Source organism: Pelodiscus sinensis, chromosome 3, assembly GCF_049634645.1.
Source record: "Pelodiscus sinensis isolate JC-2024 chromosome 3, ASM4963464v1, whole genome shotgun sequence".
NCBI classification, from domain to species: Eukaryota; Metazoa; Chordata; order Testudines; family Trionychidae; genus Pelodiscus; species Pelodiscus sinensis.
In genome coordinates, this window is record NC_134713.1 from 12,812,889 (window position 1) to 12,827,250 (window position 14,362).

The 14,362-nt window shown below is 44.7% G+C and overlaps 1 long non-coding RNA gene across 1 annotated transcript; it reads right to left on the reverse strand.

The window, feature by feature from the left end:
- Positions 1 to 4,182: 4,182 nt before the first annotated feature.
- On the reverse strand, positions 4,183 to 13,149 carry LOC142827556 (uncharacterized). Its single transcript, XR_012902226.1, has 3 exons — positions 13,039 to 13,149; positions 9,937 to 10,069; positions 4,183 to 5,936 (listed from the first exon to the last, which is right to left on the reverse strand). It is a non-coding gene; the product is annotated as an uncharacterized LOC142827556 (long non-coding RNA).
- Between the last annotated feature and the right edge of the window lie 1,213 nt (positions 13,150 to 14,362).

Consider the following 14,362-nt stretch of genomic DNA (forward strand, 5'->3'; position numbering starts at 1 on the left):
GTTAGGTCAAAAACTTCAGCACCCAAAATCACTAGTTACTTCGGAAAGTCTGAGGCAGAGATTAAGGGATAGATTTTCAAAGGCATCTAAAGATGCAGGTCGGAGTGTGGAAGGATAGTGGCCTAATGGGATTTCCAATAGCACTTAAATAGGTTAGGCACCTGTGAGGTTTTGAGGCTCACCTAGACTGGCAAGGAGATTCTGTTACTACCTCTGCCTTGTAGTTTTAGGTGCATAAATGCTAAGCTGCTCTGGTTCAGAGCTGACACACCAGGGCTGTGTCTACCCTGGGCCACTTATTCCGGAAAAGCAGCCGCTTTTCCGAAATAACTTGCCAGCTGTCTACAATGGCCACTTGCTTTTCCGGAAAAGCAATGATGATCTACTGTAAAATTGTCAGTGTTTTTCCGGAAAAATTATGCTGCTCCCATTCGGGCAAAAGTCCTTTTCTGGAAAAACTGTTCCAGAAAAGGGCCAGTTTAGACAGCCCAGTAGTCTTTTCCGCAAAAAAGCCCCGATCGTGAAAATGACGACCGGGGCTTTTTTCCTGGAAAAGCATGTCTACATTGGCCGCAGACGCTTTTCCGGAAAAAGTGCTTTTCCGGAAAAGCATCCTGCCAATGTAGATGCGCTTTTTCCGGAAATACTTATAACGGAAAACTGTTCCGTTTTAAGCATTTCCGGAAAAGGGTGCCAGTGTAGACGTAGCCCAGTAGCCACTCTACAAATTACATCTCAGCCAGGCTTCGACTCACCTACTTTCTCCTTTCAGTATGATCCAATAACTCATCTGGTCCCAGATTCAACTGAGTTTTTGGTTGCCGGACCCTCAGACTTTTCTTGATTCTTCACCCTGGAAGGAATGAAACCTGCTCCCCGCTATCAGTGCACTGTGCCTAAGTGACTTGCTAAACTCACATAAGAAGTCTGTGGTGGAGCTGGGCAATGAATCCAATTCTGCCAATTTCACTTCTACTGACATAGGAACACCATGTCCTAAGAACACTTTTGCAGGATTGGTTCAGTTGCCATTTTTTGTCATTTTACCATATCTTTGTTTTGTTTTTTTCCAAAGTTCCAGCTTCTGTGGTCAGGTGATTACATGAGACTCTAAGTTTTAATTTAAAACACACATTTTTATTGATCATGGCTGCACAGAAAAGTTTGTAACCTTTTTGTAAAGTCTGTAAAGGCTGAAAAACCAGAAGGCAAATAAAAAACCCTCCAAAGTTATTTGCCTTAAAAATTGTAAGATGTATTTTCAATCTCATTAATTTTTTAAACCTAACTCAGAGAAGAGTGACAATAAATGATTAAAGGTTTAGAAAATATGACCTCTCAGGGAAGACTGAAAGAATTAAGTTTGTTTAGTTTGAAAAAGAGAAGACTGAGGGTGTGTCTAGACTACATGCCTCCTTCGACGGAGGCATGTAGATTAGCCAGATCGGAAGAGGGAAATGAAGCCGCGATTAAAATAATCGCGGCTTCATTTAAATTTAAATGGCTGCCCCGATCTGCCGATCAGCTGTTTGTCGGCAGATCGGGGGAGTCTGGACGCGATGCCCCGACAAAGAAGCCTTTCTTCATCGACACAGGTAAGCCTGGTTTCACGAGGCTTACCTGTGTCGATGAAGAAAGGCTTCTTTGTCGGGGCATCGCGTCCAGACTCCCCCGATCTGCCGACAAACAGCTGATCGGCAGATCGGGGCAGCCATTTAAATTTAAATGAAGCCGCGATTATTTTAATCGCGGCTTCATTTCCCTCTTCCGATCTGGCTAATCTACATGCCTCCGTCGAAGGAGGCATGTAGTCTAGACACACCCTGAGAGGGGACATGACAGCAGTTTTCAAGGATCTAAAAGGGAGTTACAAGGAAGAGGGAGAAAAATTGTTCTTCTTGGCCTCTGATGATAGGTCAAGAAGCAATGGGCTTAAAATGCAACAGGGGAGGTTTAGGTTGGACATTAGGAAAAACGTCCTAAATGTCAGGATGGTTAAACACTGTAATGAATTGCCTGAGATTGTGGAATCGCCATTACTGGAGAAATTTACAAGCAGGTTAGACAGACATCTGACAGGGATGATCGAGATGGTGTTTGGTCCTACAATTAAGGCAGTGGACAGGACTTGACCTCTCACAGTCCCTTCCGGCTCTAGTATTCTATGATTCTTGAATGTATGGAATTAGCACTAGAACTGATCAGAAAGAAGAACTTTAAAGGAAATATTTTTTGGTTTAAAAAAAAGCAGTTCCATTAAATCTAAATGCTTCACGAAATCATTGTATGAAGTGTTGCTGCAGCCACGTCAGTCCCAGGATACTGGAGACAAGTTGGAGGAGGTAATATTTTTATTGGACCAACTTCTCTTGAGAGACAACAAGCTTTCAAGCTTACACAGAACTCTTTCTAGGTCTGAAGAAAAGCACTGGGTATGCTTAAAACTTGTCTCATCAACAGAAACTAGTAAATCTCACACAGTCTCACAAGAGTGTCAGTTTTGCCCAAACTTCATTTCAGAGAGAAAAAAATAGCAAAATAAAGAGTTTAGACAATATTGAAATGCCCATTTTGATATTTCAGTTTTTCATTTTGAAACTATTTTTTTAGTGATATAATCTAATGTAAAATTTTAAAAACACTCAAAATATTTTGATTGTTTCAAAACAGGATCAGAATTTTCTCTCTGCACATTTTGAAATTTTTGAATGAAGCCAAATCATTAAATGTTTTACATACATTTTTGTCCTCCACACAACCCTAGCAGCTATGTCATTGGCAAGGAACTGTTTTTGCTGGACAAGATGGCCTATTCAAGCAGCTTGCCTCCTGTAACAGGTGGCACTCACCTCACCTATGAACCCCCATCTGGCCAAGTGCAAGTTCTTGCACTGCCTCTTTAAAAGCCTTTTTGGCTACTTACCCCTCCAGCTAAGTCATGCGATACTGTATAATCATAACCCTTTCCAGGGTACATCTAACAGGGCCCATCCCAGTGCCCTCAAAGTCTGGCATCTCAAAATCTGTATCTCTCTTTCCCCACAGTCTCTTTCCCCATTCAGTCACAGTAGCACCTTCAGGACTCGCACTCCGACAGACAACTTCCTCAGCCAACCTCACACTCCATTTACCTTGAGCACTACCCCCACACTGACTGCCACTAAGCTTTCCAGCTCTTTTTGTAGGCCTCCCTGGTCCCTGATTGGCCAGTTCCTCCAGATCCTCTTTGGCTTCCTGGAAGACTTATCTATGGCTCTTTCTGGGTTCAGGGCTTTGTCCGCCCTGTCACACTGTCATTTTGAGAACCTCTACTCCTAGCTTCCCCTACATCATGCTTTTCTTGTGAATACAGTGTGTGGTGCCATGGCTGATTAACACTGATACCAGAAATAAAGACAAAAATAATAACCTTGTTCTAAAAGGTTTTAAAAAAAGCTGCAGGAGAAAGCTTTTAAAATAAGGCCTCGTTACAGATGAGTTGTTGAACTATTCTAGACTCTCCCAGAGTTGCAGAAACTGCCACTCTCTTAATACAGCACACAGAAAGGCTGATATGTTATCCTAATGGTTCATGACACAAAGAAGTCCTGCAGCACAATACAGACATCTGACCTCTTTTCCAGCACTGGCTTTGGAGAAATCTAATGCCAAAAAAAAAAAAGAATTCTGCTAAGCTTGAAGACAATTGCTTCCTGTTGTCTCAGCAATAGTTTATTAGAATTCTATGCAGTGGCATTAGTGACATTTATGCTATCTTACTTTGTTTGTTCAACATTATTCTAAAGGTGCATTTGGAATCTTTGGCCTGGGTCTAAACTTTTGGCTTTCAACTTCCACACATTTTGGCTGCGTCTAGACTGGCATGATTTTGCACAAAAGCACCTGCTTTTGCACAAAATCTTGTTGCATGTCTACACTGGCAGCTTGTATTCGCGCAAGAACACTGACTTTGTAACGTACAAAATCAGTGGTTCTTGTACATATACTCTGATGCTCCTGCTCAGGGATAAGCCAAGAATTCTTGCACAAGAGGGCCAGTATAGATAACCACATTTCTTTCCTGCGCAAGAAAGCCCAATGGCTAAAATGGCCATCGGAGCTTTCTTGTGCAAGAGAGCGTCTACACTGGGCATGGATGCTTTTGTGCAAAAGCAAATCTTTTGTGCAAAGGCACATGCCAGTATAGACGCTCTCTTGTGCAAATACTTTTAATGGAAAAACTTTTCCGTTAAAAGTATTTGTGCAAAATCTTGCCAATCTAGACGCAGCCTGAAAGTTTATGTAGGTACTTAGGTGCTCATACCCCTTGGCGATGAGGGATGTATGAGATGTTAATACCTCATGACAGATAAAGTTTCTGAGTGTAAGAGCTATGTGGGGTCTCTTTGTGTGTTAATGGATGGGGGGAAATGTTATTCACTCCATGCTTTGTAATGTACAGATTCAGGTTCATTCAGGGGAGACAACTTGCCATAGCACTGTAATCGGCCAGCACAAAAGCAGATAACTATTCAAAGTGCTGTGTTTGAACAGCACCTAGCACAGTGGGTGAGACCCTCATGTTCCTACCCAGCTGTATTGCAGTCCCACTATTGGGCTAAGTTCCGGTGCCACCATCCACACTCACATTCACGTGTTGCCCTGTAACACAGACCAGTTTGGGTAACAGAGCCCCTTTAAGGAAGAGGGTCTCACATGGGGGCCAGGAGATTATTTGGATTGGGAGCCAGGAAGCAGGAATGAGCTATTCAGCCCAAAGTGAGGCACATGGAGCAGGAGGTAGGCTCAAAAGGCAGAGCCCTCTGCTCAGCTGGGAATAGAAGCTGCAGAGAGTAGAAAGATCAGGCCTTCCTGGGACTAGAGAGAAATTTTGCATGGAGCAGGGAGGCTAGAGGGCAGAAGCCTCTGAGAGCCTGAGAGAGGGCTGTGTTCTCTTGCAGGAGCTACGGTTGCCAGGTGTCTGGTATTTTCACCTCCTGTCCTGTAAAAAAATTCAGAAAATACCGGACACCTAAAATGTCCCATATTTTCTGATTTTTTTTTCCTGGCGAGGAGGCGAAAATCCCGGGTGCTGACCGGGTTCCGTAAGGGAAGCTATCCAGCCCAGAGAAGGGAGGCAAGATGTGGCCTCCAGCAACGTGTTAGGGCCAAAAAGCCTCAAAAGCATTTCTTAAAGGGGACATACTGTTTTTTGGTTTGGTTTTTTTTTTTCTTTTTTCTTTTTGCTGAACAACTCTCGGGAGTTCGGGGTCCTTTTTTCTTTTTTCTCAACAACTTTGGTCTCCCCCCTTTTCTTTTTCTCAACAGAACTGGTTTTTTTGGGGAGGGGAAAGGAGCGTTTGGTATTTTTTGTTAAACCATGTGGCAACCCTAGCAGGAGCTCCTGGATCCAGTGACAGAAGGTAGAGTAAAAACCCAGATCCCTGGAGAAAAAGAGGAAATACATGTTAAAGGCTCTGTCCTTTAGCTCAAGGGAGAAGCTGAGCAGAGCAGCTGTCTAAACACTGGAATGAGGGGGAATGTGAAGGGCTGTGTGGAAACCCAGCCTCAGATTTCCAGGTTGCAAGCAAGGTTCCCTCTTAAACAGCCCCTCTCAGTCAAGCAGCACCATGCGCGGAGCCCTGAGCCCCTGACCAGGCCAGCCTACTGCGCAACTTAGCAGGAACGTTGCTTGCAAGTAATGCAGGGAGAGCCTGCAGAAAAGGCATTTTACAGGCCCCAAGGCTCCGTGTCAACCCTTCTGGACCTGGTGGGGCAGGGGAAAAAGAAGCAAGAACAAGGCCTAGTGGTAGCCATGCCATGTTTTGTCAGGAAGGGATGCTCTGGGATGAGGATATCCGTGCCAATTTGCTGGGTGTGCAGTGATGTCTAAGCCTCACTGTCGTCGGAGCTGTAATCACATGAAGGTAACGTGGAGTCCTCTGGCACAAGTCTTTCTGTAGCAGGAGACAATGCATCAAGTTTTACTGAAAGGGGGTTTCAAATATTTATATACAAGGAATGGTGTCCCCGCGCTTTTTAATATATGAAAGGTGAATCTGGCAGCCATTCTTGTAAGGATTTAAAGGACATGATGACTGTTTTGAATCACCCTGGGCGGAAATATTCCATGCAAATCGTCAATCCCCACGCAAATATTTCAGTTAACGAAGGAGTTGGGAATGTGCCCGTTAGTTTCAAATATACCATGTGCTCACTAAAAGGCTTAATTGCAGCCATACCCATTGCACATGTGTAACCGCCACAACTAGTGGATGTGGTTCACTATGCCATGTAGTGGCACTTAGACCACTTACAGAAAAAAAGAATCAGAGGGGTAGTCATGTTAGACAACAAAACTGAGTTTGCTTTACAGCTTTAGCAGCACTCAGCTTTTAGCTCAAGCTATAGAGGCTCATACATGAAGTTCTGGAGGTCCCAGGTTTGGTTCCGCCTGTTGGCATCGCACATGCCCTCAGTATGTAATAATTAGATCTTTTTGAATATGTAAAATATTTAATTAGACTTATTCAAGTGAGTAAAGGACATATATTTGCTTCTGTCTTCCTCAGAATTCCTACTCTTTGTGTTGACTAAACTACTCCTTGTATGTGTTCAGTTTCAGCCAGCTTTTAGTTTTACAGGCAGAAATTTTCATAGAAATGGGATTCAAAGCAGCATGAGATACGTTCTGAGGATCTCACTCTTATAACTACACACACCAACATTTGCATTAGAAGTGCCTGTGTTACCATCACCACCATTACTAGAATTGCAGCCTACTGCAATTCCTTTAGCTGTGAAGAACAGGCCTGGCCTTTTCCACTTGAGTTAGTGGTGCAAAAATGTAAGTGCACAGCAATGCACAACCCATGAAGCAACACATTTTATAAATGTGACACTTGCATTCTCTTTGCTAGCAGATGTTGACTCCTTCCTGAGAACACAACAAACTTACTTTGAATATTTTCAAAAGACAAATTAATCTAAGGAAAGCTTGTAGGCAGAAACAAGAGGCAGAAACAAGACTAAATGTTTGCTAAGCTACTTGTGCACATTATTTCCTCAGATCAAGTAATTATTGGCATGTAATGAACATCTGAGTTCAGCCATGCTGGCAAATTAACTATGTGTGCATACCTGCCATCCTCTTCTGCAAAACCCAGGAGATGTAAGTGTGAATAATTCAGATTTCATTTAATCTGAGCACCAATTAGTTCTACTCCCCTCCTCTCACTGCACACCCAGAGCTCCCCCTAATTAATTCTCTCACACACATAACGTATCTTCTAATTAATTGTATTACTCTGCACAATTAACACGGCCTTTACGCACAAGGTACCTGATTTTGTGTGTGGGGGGGGGGGGGGTGGAAGAGAGGGATTAATTCTACCCCTGGGCAACCAAAAACCAGTCATACTCCCTACAATCAGTTCTGTTCAAAAACAGCTCTCATCAGGGTCTGTGGTGAGGGCCTGTTTCCCCTCTCTTCATAGCTGTGTGGGAGGGAGAGGCCAACAACAAAGGGGACTTCTTCAGTCCCTTCCCTCAGATATGAATAGAGTTGCCAATTTTCTAAGTGCAGAAAACTGAACACTTCTGCTCCCCTCTCCCTGCTCCTTCCCCAAAGCTCACCTCTGCCCTGCCTAATCTCTGAGGTCCTGCCCCCTCTCACTCCATCTTCCCTCTATTGCTCACTCGCTCGTCCCTACCTTCCTCATTTTCACCAGGCTGGGGCAGGGGATTGAGGTGCAGGAGGGGCCACTGGGCTGAGGGTGGGACTGAGGCATTTGGAATGGCGGGGGGCTCTGGGTTGGTTCCCAGAGGTTTGGAATGTGGGAGAGCACTCCAGGTTGGGGGCAGAAGGCTCAGGTGTGGGAGGGAATGAGGGCTCTGGTGGGTCGGGGGTGACAGGCTCTGGGGTGGAGCCAGGGATAAAGGACTTGGGGTTGAGAAGGGAGCTCAAGGCTGGGACAGGAGATTAGGGTGCAGGATGGGGTTCAGGATCCAGGTGGCCTGGCCCCAGGTGGCTCTCAGGAAGAAGCAACATGTCAACCTGTGGAACTCCTTGCCAGAGGATGTGGTGAAGGCTAGGACTTTAACAAGGTTCAAAAAGGAGCTAGCTAGATTCTTGGAGATTAGGTCCATCAATAGCTATTAGCCAGGATGGGTAGGAATAGTGTCCCTAGCCTCTGTTTGTCTGGATATGGGTGACAGGGGAGGAATCACGTGAGGATTACCTGTTGTGGTCCCTCCCTCTGGGGCATCTGGTATTGGCCACTGTCAGCAGACAGGATACAGGACTAGATGGACCGTTGGTCTGACCAGTCTTATGGTCTTAACATGTCCCTCTGGCTCCTAGGCAGAGGGGCAGCCAGAGGGCTCTGCACACTGCCCCTGCCTACAAGCACCCCCCCACACACACACACACATACACACAGTTTCCATTGGCTGTGGTTCCCAACTAATGAGAGCTATGGAGTTGGTGCTTGGTGTGGCATCTGCAAGCAGAGGCCACATGCAGAGCCCCATGTCTGCTCCTCCACCTATGAGCCAGAGGGACATGTTGCCACTTCTCAGAGCCAGGCAGAGCTGGGGCAGGGATCCTACCAGCCCCACTGCACCCCAACTAGACTTACAATGGCTGTCAGTGATGCTGATCGGAGCTGCTAGGACCCCTTTTAATCCAGGCATTCTGGCTAAAAAACAGACACCTGGCAACCCTAGATGTGGACTGAGAGACTGTCTAGGTAACAGTTACACACTCATGGTAGGTCACGCCATAGATAGATAGACAGGCTGTGTTTGTACTAAAGGACAGGTGTGCACATGTCATGGCCTGTGCTAAATCATGGATTATAAGGTCAGAAGGGACTACTGTGATTGTCTAGTCTGATCTGCTGTAGAATACAGACTAGAGGACTTTCCTGAATTTTAATGCAGCTTTTTCGTTTACCAGACTGTTCCTTGTGAAAGCAGCAGGAGAAATGTGAGAGTCCGTCTGAAAAGGTGGACACAGTAGCAGTCTCACTACCTAATTAATAGCTTGCATTTTGTTATTTAAGTGGCCCAAATTCAGTATAAAATGTGGACGAGGGGTGGCAAAGATGAAAACTATCAGAGAAAACTATTTCTAACCTAATTGTGCGATCTGCTCTTTTAACATGACCAGGGTAGTTCATTAAGCCTTCATTTAAAACCCCAAATGCAGGCTTCATGAACAACCCTAATCATTTTATAAGAGAGCGGATCACACAATTAGGTTAGAAATAGTTGTATTTAATAGAGTTGCCCTTGAGTCAAATCAAAATAAAGCATTTGATCCATAACAAGCATGTCCACAAATGGACTTGTCCTGAAATAATGAAGGCTCTAAATTCAAACTGACTTAGGGCTTGTATCCACTACTAGGTGGATCTATGCTGCTGCAATCAATCCTCCAGGGGTTGATTTATCCGATCTAGTAAAGACACACTAAATCAACCACCAATCACTCTTCCATCAATTCTGGTATGCCATTGGAAGGAGAAGAGTAAGAGAAGCTGACAGGAGAGTTTCTCCGGTTGTCCCAGGGTGATGCAGAGCAGTGTTTCTCAACCTTTTTTTTTTTATAAAGTACCCCTTTAAAAAAATTGTAAGTACCCCCAGAGCCAGACACCCCCAGACCCCCTTCTCTAACCCAATGCCCCTTCCTTCCCCCAGAGCCAGGCACCAGATGTACGGTAACCTTGCATTTGAAGTACCCACTCCCGCCACCCAGCCCTGCCTTGGCAGCTTGTCTGCAGGGAACAAGTGGCCTGCCAGTGCTGGGCTCGCTGTATGGGGCTGTGCGCTCCCACCCCAGCCTAGCGCCCCCCTAGCAGGATGCCTGGTGGCAACTGCCCCTCCACCCCCTCTCGCTAGAGCATTAATGCGATGGGGTCCTTTGGAGCAAAGCTTATTGTGACGTTTCACTACCTTTTAGCTCCTCTTCACAGCACCATGGGGAAGGGGAGATGGAGATGCATTGTACTCAGCAGCTGGCGGGGCGGGGGTAATGCGCATCTCCAGATTCAGCTGCCCTCGCCATTGGAGCACCTTGGGGAGGCTGCTGGAGAGGAAACGAACTAGGAGAGGTGGCCGTGGAAGTGATTTTCTTTTCTTCCCACCCAAACCCACCCCCCAACTTGGAACTGCCCTGGGTCTCACCTCAGCCGCCACCTCAGCCACGTGCTTTTCCCATCAGGCTCTGGGGTGTGTGCACAGAGTGGCTATTAATTTCCAGGCGCTTGGCTTTGAACGTTCAATTTGACAGGCATGGGCCACCGCCCCCTCCCCGATCCCTTTTGCAGGGCAAAATCCCGGACATTTTTTGCCCAATTTCACTTGTGATTTCTCTCGCATACCCCTAAGGGTACATATACCACTGGTTGAGAAACACTGCTGTAGATCCCACAGTAAGTAGATTTAAGATACATCAACTGGAGTTATGTTACTAAATATAACCCAAATTATGTAGTTTGGATCAACTTCCCCCCTGCTGTAGACCTGCCTGCCCTTAGGTATTTTGGCGCAGGATTTTGCACAGACCAGATCCAAGATTTACTGAAGAGTCCTGAAAAGCCAGAACTCTGCCTAATGCTTCAGTAAGAGCTGAGATGCAGGAAGGGAGAGGGGAGGGTTAATAGCAGTTGTACATGATTTGTCATGACATCCATTTTACAAAAATGGCACTTGAAAAGTTAGACTTGGGTAATATACTGAGTTTAAACGGCAATTTCTCTTTCAGAGAATCAGTGCTAGCTAGTCAAAGACCAAAACTATTAGGCTACGTCTACACTGGCAGCCTCTTGCGCAAGAACTCTTTTGCGGAAGAGTTCTTGCGCAAAAAGTCTTCCACAAGAGCGCGTCTACACTGGCATGTGCTTTTGCACAAGAGTTGTGCTTTTGTGCAAGAGCATCCATGGCAGTGTAGACACTCCCTTGCGCACAAAAGCTCTGATGGCCATTTTAACCATAGGGGCTTCTTGCGCAAGAAATTCATGTTGCCTGTCTACACTGGCCTCTTCTGGAAGAGCTCTTGCACAAGAGGCTTCTTCCTGGGAGGGAGTGTCAGAGTTCTCATGCAAGAAGCCCTGATTTTCTACAGTACAATGTCAGTTTACTTGCACAAGAACGCACGGCCATTGTAGACAGGAGGCATGTTTTTGCACAAGAGCAGCTGTTTTTGCACAAGAACGCACCAGTGTAGACACAGCCTTAGATGCTCTAATTGTTGTATGTATTGTGTTAATGCTAGCTGGCAGGTATTGCAGAAATTATGAACGGATTTCATACCAAACCATTCTTATCAGGGATGAATCTCATACTGATGGCACCCACTTGGCAAGCACAAGGCTGAAAGCTGGTAGAAGAACAATCATTATGGACCCATTAAAGTGACGGAAGTTTATTACTGAGAGTTTGCCCCACGTTTGTGGTGACTGCCATCTTAGTTGCTACTGGAGACTGAATCTAGTTACATGCATGAACCACTAAGTACAGCTTGAGGTAAAGCCCCAGCTAGAACAGAATTGCATCCTCCATGTCACAAGAGTGTAGCCTTATGTTATCCCGATCCCTGCCAGGTGTGGGAAGTTGACTAGGAAATCAAGATCAGTCTCGGCAGTTCTGGGTCTGGCAAACAGATCACAGGCAGAAGAAGGTTTGGAGAGTGGACAGCCATGTTCTTGCTTCTTTTTACTGCATTATCCTTAGTTCAACCCTGCTGAGCCTCTGGGAACATGTTCAGCATTCTCCAATGGTGGTTCTGTCAGGATTCAATAGCATTGATTCTCCCAGCTACAATCCCTTCTAATTGGCTGGGAAGGGGAGAGGTAGCAGTAGTCATGAGAGAACCATAATTAGGAAGGGAATTAAAAACAATGGACATTTGGAAATTAATGTTGAAGCTGCCACTCACTACTGGACTCTGGGGAAATGCATGGGTTAATTCCCATTTAGTGAAGCCCCCTTGGGAGTAGTTTGGGAAATAACAAAAAATTAAAAGAAATCCAGCATGATATGTAAACCTGAAAGGAAGAAATGCCTACATGATTTAACAGCTGTCTTCCTCCCCTTTAATGAGTCTGTGACTATTGTTCTTCTACCTGCTTTCTGCCTTGTGCTCACCACGTGGGTGTCATCAGTCCCTGATAAGCAGGAAAAAGATTTGTAACTAAGAATCATTCTTATTTACCTCAGGCCACTAGGAGGTGATGGAGTGCCAGAAACAGATACATTTTCACAGTAAAAAGAAGCTGAGGGACAGAATCAGCAAAGTTTGCTAAAGAAACTGTTTCAAGCTCTGTTAACTAGACAGATTTTTTTTTAAAACAGGAGACAGTAAGCTTTCACTTTCTCTAATTCTTCCCACATATTTTAGAACCCATTAGTGTCATGTGCCCAAAGAAAATGAGATATCAGTTAGTGCTCGTTAGACCAATCTCCGATTTCATACTGTCAAAAGTATCCAAAGCCATTCCATCTCTCATTATATTTGAACAAAAACATGGTTTTTTCCCCCTTCTCAGGGCTACTTCCCTAATTTTGTGTATAAAGAAAAATATTTTATGAACAATGTCAGGAAAATCCTACTTTCCTGTGAATAGTCATATCTGTAATATCAAAACTTGATCTTTTGATTAACAGATTCCCATTAAATAGTCTCTTCCTATACTGGAAGGCTGCTGGAAACAAATTTTCCCAAGGAGCAATTTAAAAGAAAAGCAAAACATACAGCCAAACATGCAGCCTTCTGCCTTGTGCCAAAGTGCTCTAGTTTGCTCCTGGATCAGTATCAAGAAATAAGAAGAGGACTGAAAAACAAAGACAGAGGACCGGAGGTTTCACCAGGAAAGGAGAGTAGGTCACACAGAAAATGAGGAATAAACATTTCTTTAAGAACACATTCAGAAATGAGAGCATGGAGTGTGACAGCACAGGCTGAAGAGAGTGATGTACTCAAGTGTAAAGAGGGCAAAGAGCAAAACATGGGCAGTCAGGTTTTGTGGTCAGAGCCAAGAAAAGAAGCCAAGTTACCTGGACCAAGGCAGGGCTGGGTCCTAAGCAAGGGCTAATGCTGTGAGCAGCCAATGAACTGCTGATAGGTTTCAGAGCAGGGCTGCTAACTCTTCCAACAGATGAAGCAGCCTACTACAGACCAGCTGCACTCATTAGATTGCCTAGAGACTAACTCTGTTGCAAGCTCTGCTTCCAGACAAGTCCGGGCAGGCACAGAACTAGGAACCATAAACCTCTATGTTCTATAACCCAGAACTAACACCAACTTCCTGGCCACCAACCCACCTTAAAATGGGAGTAATGAAATATACCTGCCTCACTGGAGTGGTGTGAGAATTGATGAGTGTTTAGAAAAGGCTATGAAAAAAGGGAAGGAAGAGCTTTAGCGGTGGGTGACTATGAAATTGCATAGACTTTGATTTTCGTTCACATAGGCAACCAAACTTTGGGATGCTTAGTTGATCTCTTTAATCTCTGTTCTGGATTGTAAACTTTTATGGAAACAAGTTTCCTCTCTCCCTCAGGCCTGGCTTGCAGATGGCATGATAACAAAATTTCTTACTGTATTTCAGGGCTCTCCATTTGGCCCCAGGGGGAAGCCGGAGTCAACAGTAGTAAAAGATAACAAAGAAAAAAAAACAGAATTTACAAAATATTTCAGGATGTTTAAAATCACTGTTTCCAGGGTAGTTCTAGCAGTGGACAGAGGTAGTGGGAGGTTTTAGTTTGCCCAGCCTTAGAGTAATTATTTAATCAGTACATTAGATTAGAAATCACCTGGCAAAATGCTGTGCTTCTGTGCACTGCCTAATGTTCCTGGCAGGAAGTACAAATTTTATCATAAGCAATTAATCTGGACCCTTGATGTTTCTTTGAAGTAAGTCATTAATCACACTGCACCCACTGCCCTCTTTTTACTGTGATTTTCCTGCTGCTGGCTCCCAAAGAACAAACTTTGCTGAGAACCAGGTGGCATGATTTCAGGAAGCCCTTCATTTGTGGCATGGCTCTGTGAGATCAAGATGTTTCTGAGATCCATGCTAAAGTCGTTGGCCCCTTGAAATCAATGTGTATAGGAACAAAACAACAAGGAGTCCAGTGGCACTTTAAAGACTAAAGCCTGGTCTACACTACAGCTATGTCTACACTGCCCCCATTTTGCACAAAAAATATGCAAATGCGGCAAAGCGTGGAATATCGCTGTGCCTCATTTGCATAATTAATGAGGCTCTGATTTGCACAAGAGGCTTTTGCGCAAGAGCTGTTCTTCTGCATTTTTTTCAGGAAGAACAGCTCTTGTGCAAAAATGCAGCCTCATTAATTATGCAAATGAGGCATGGCC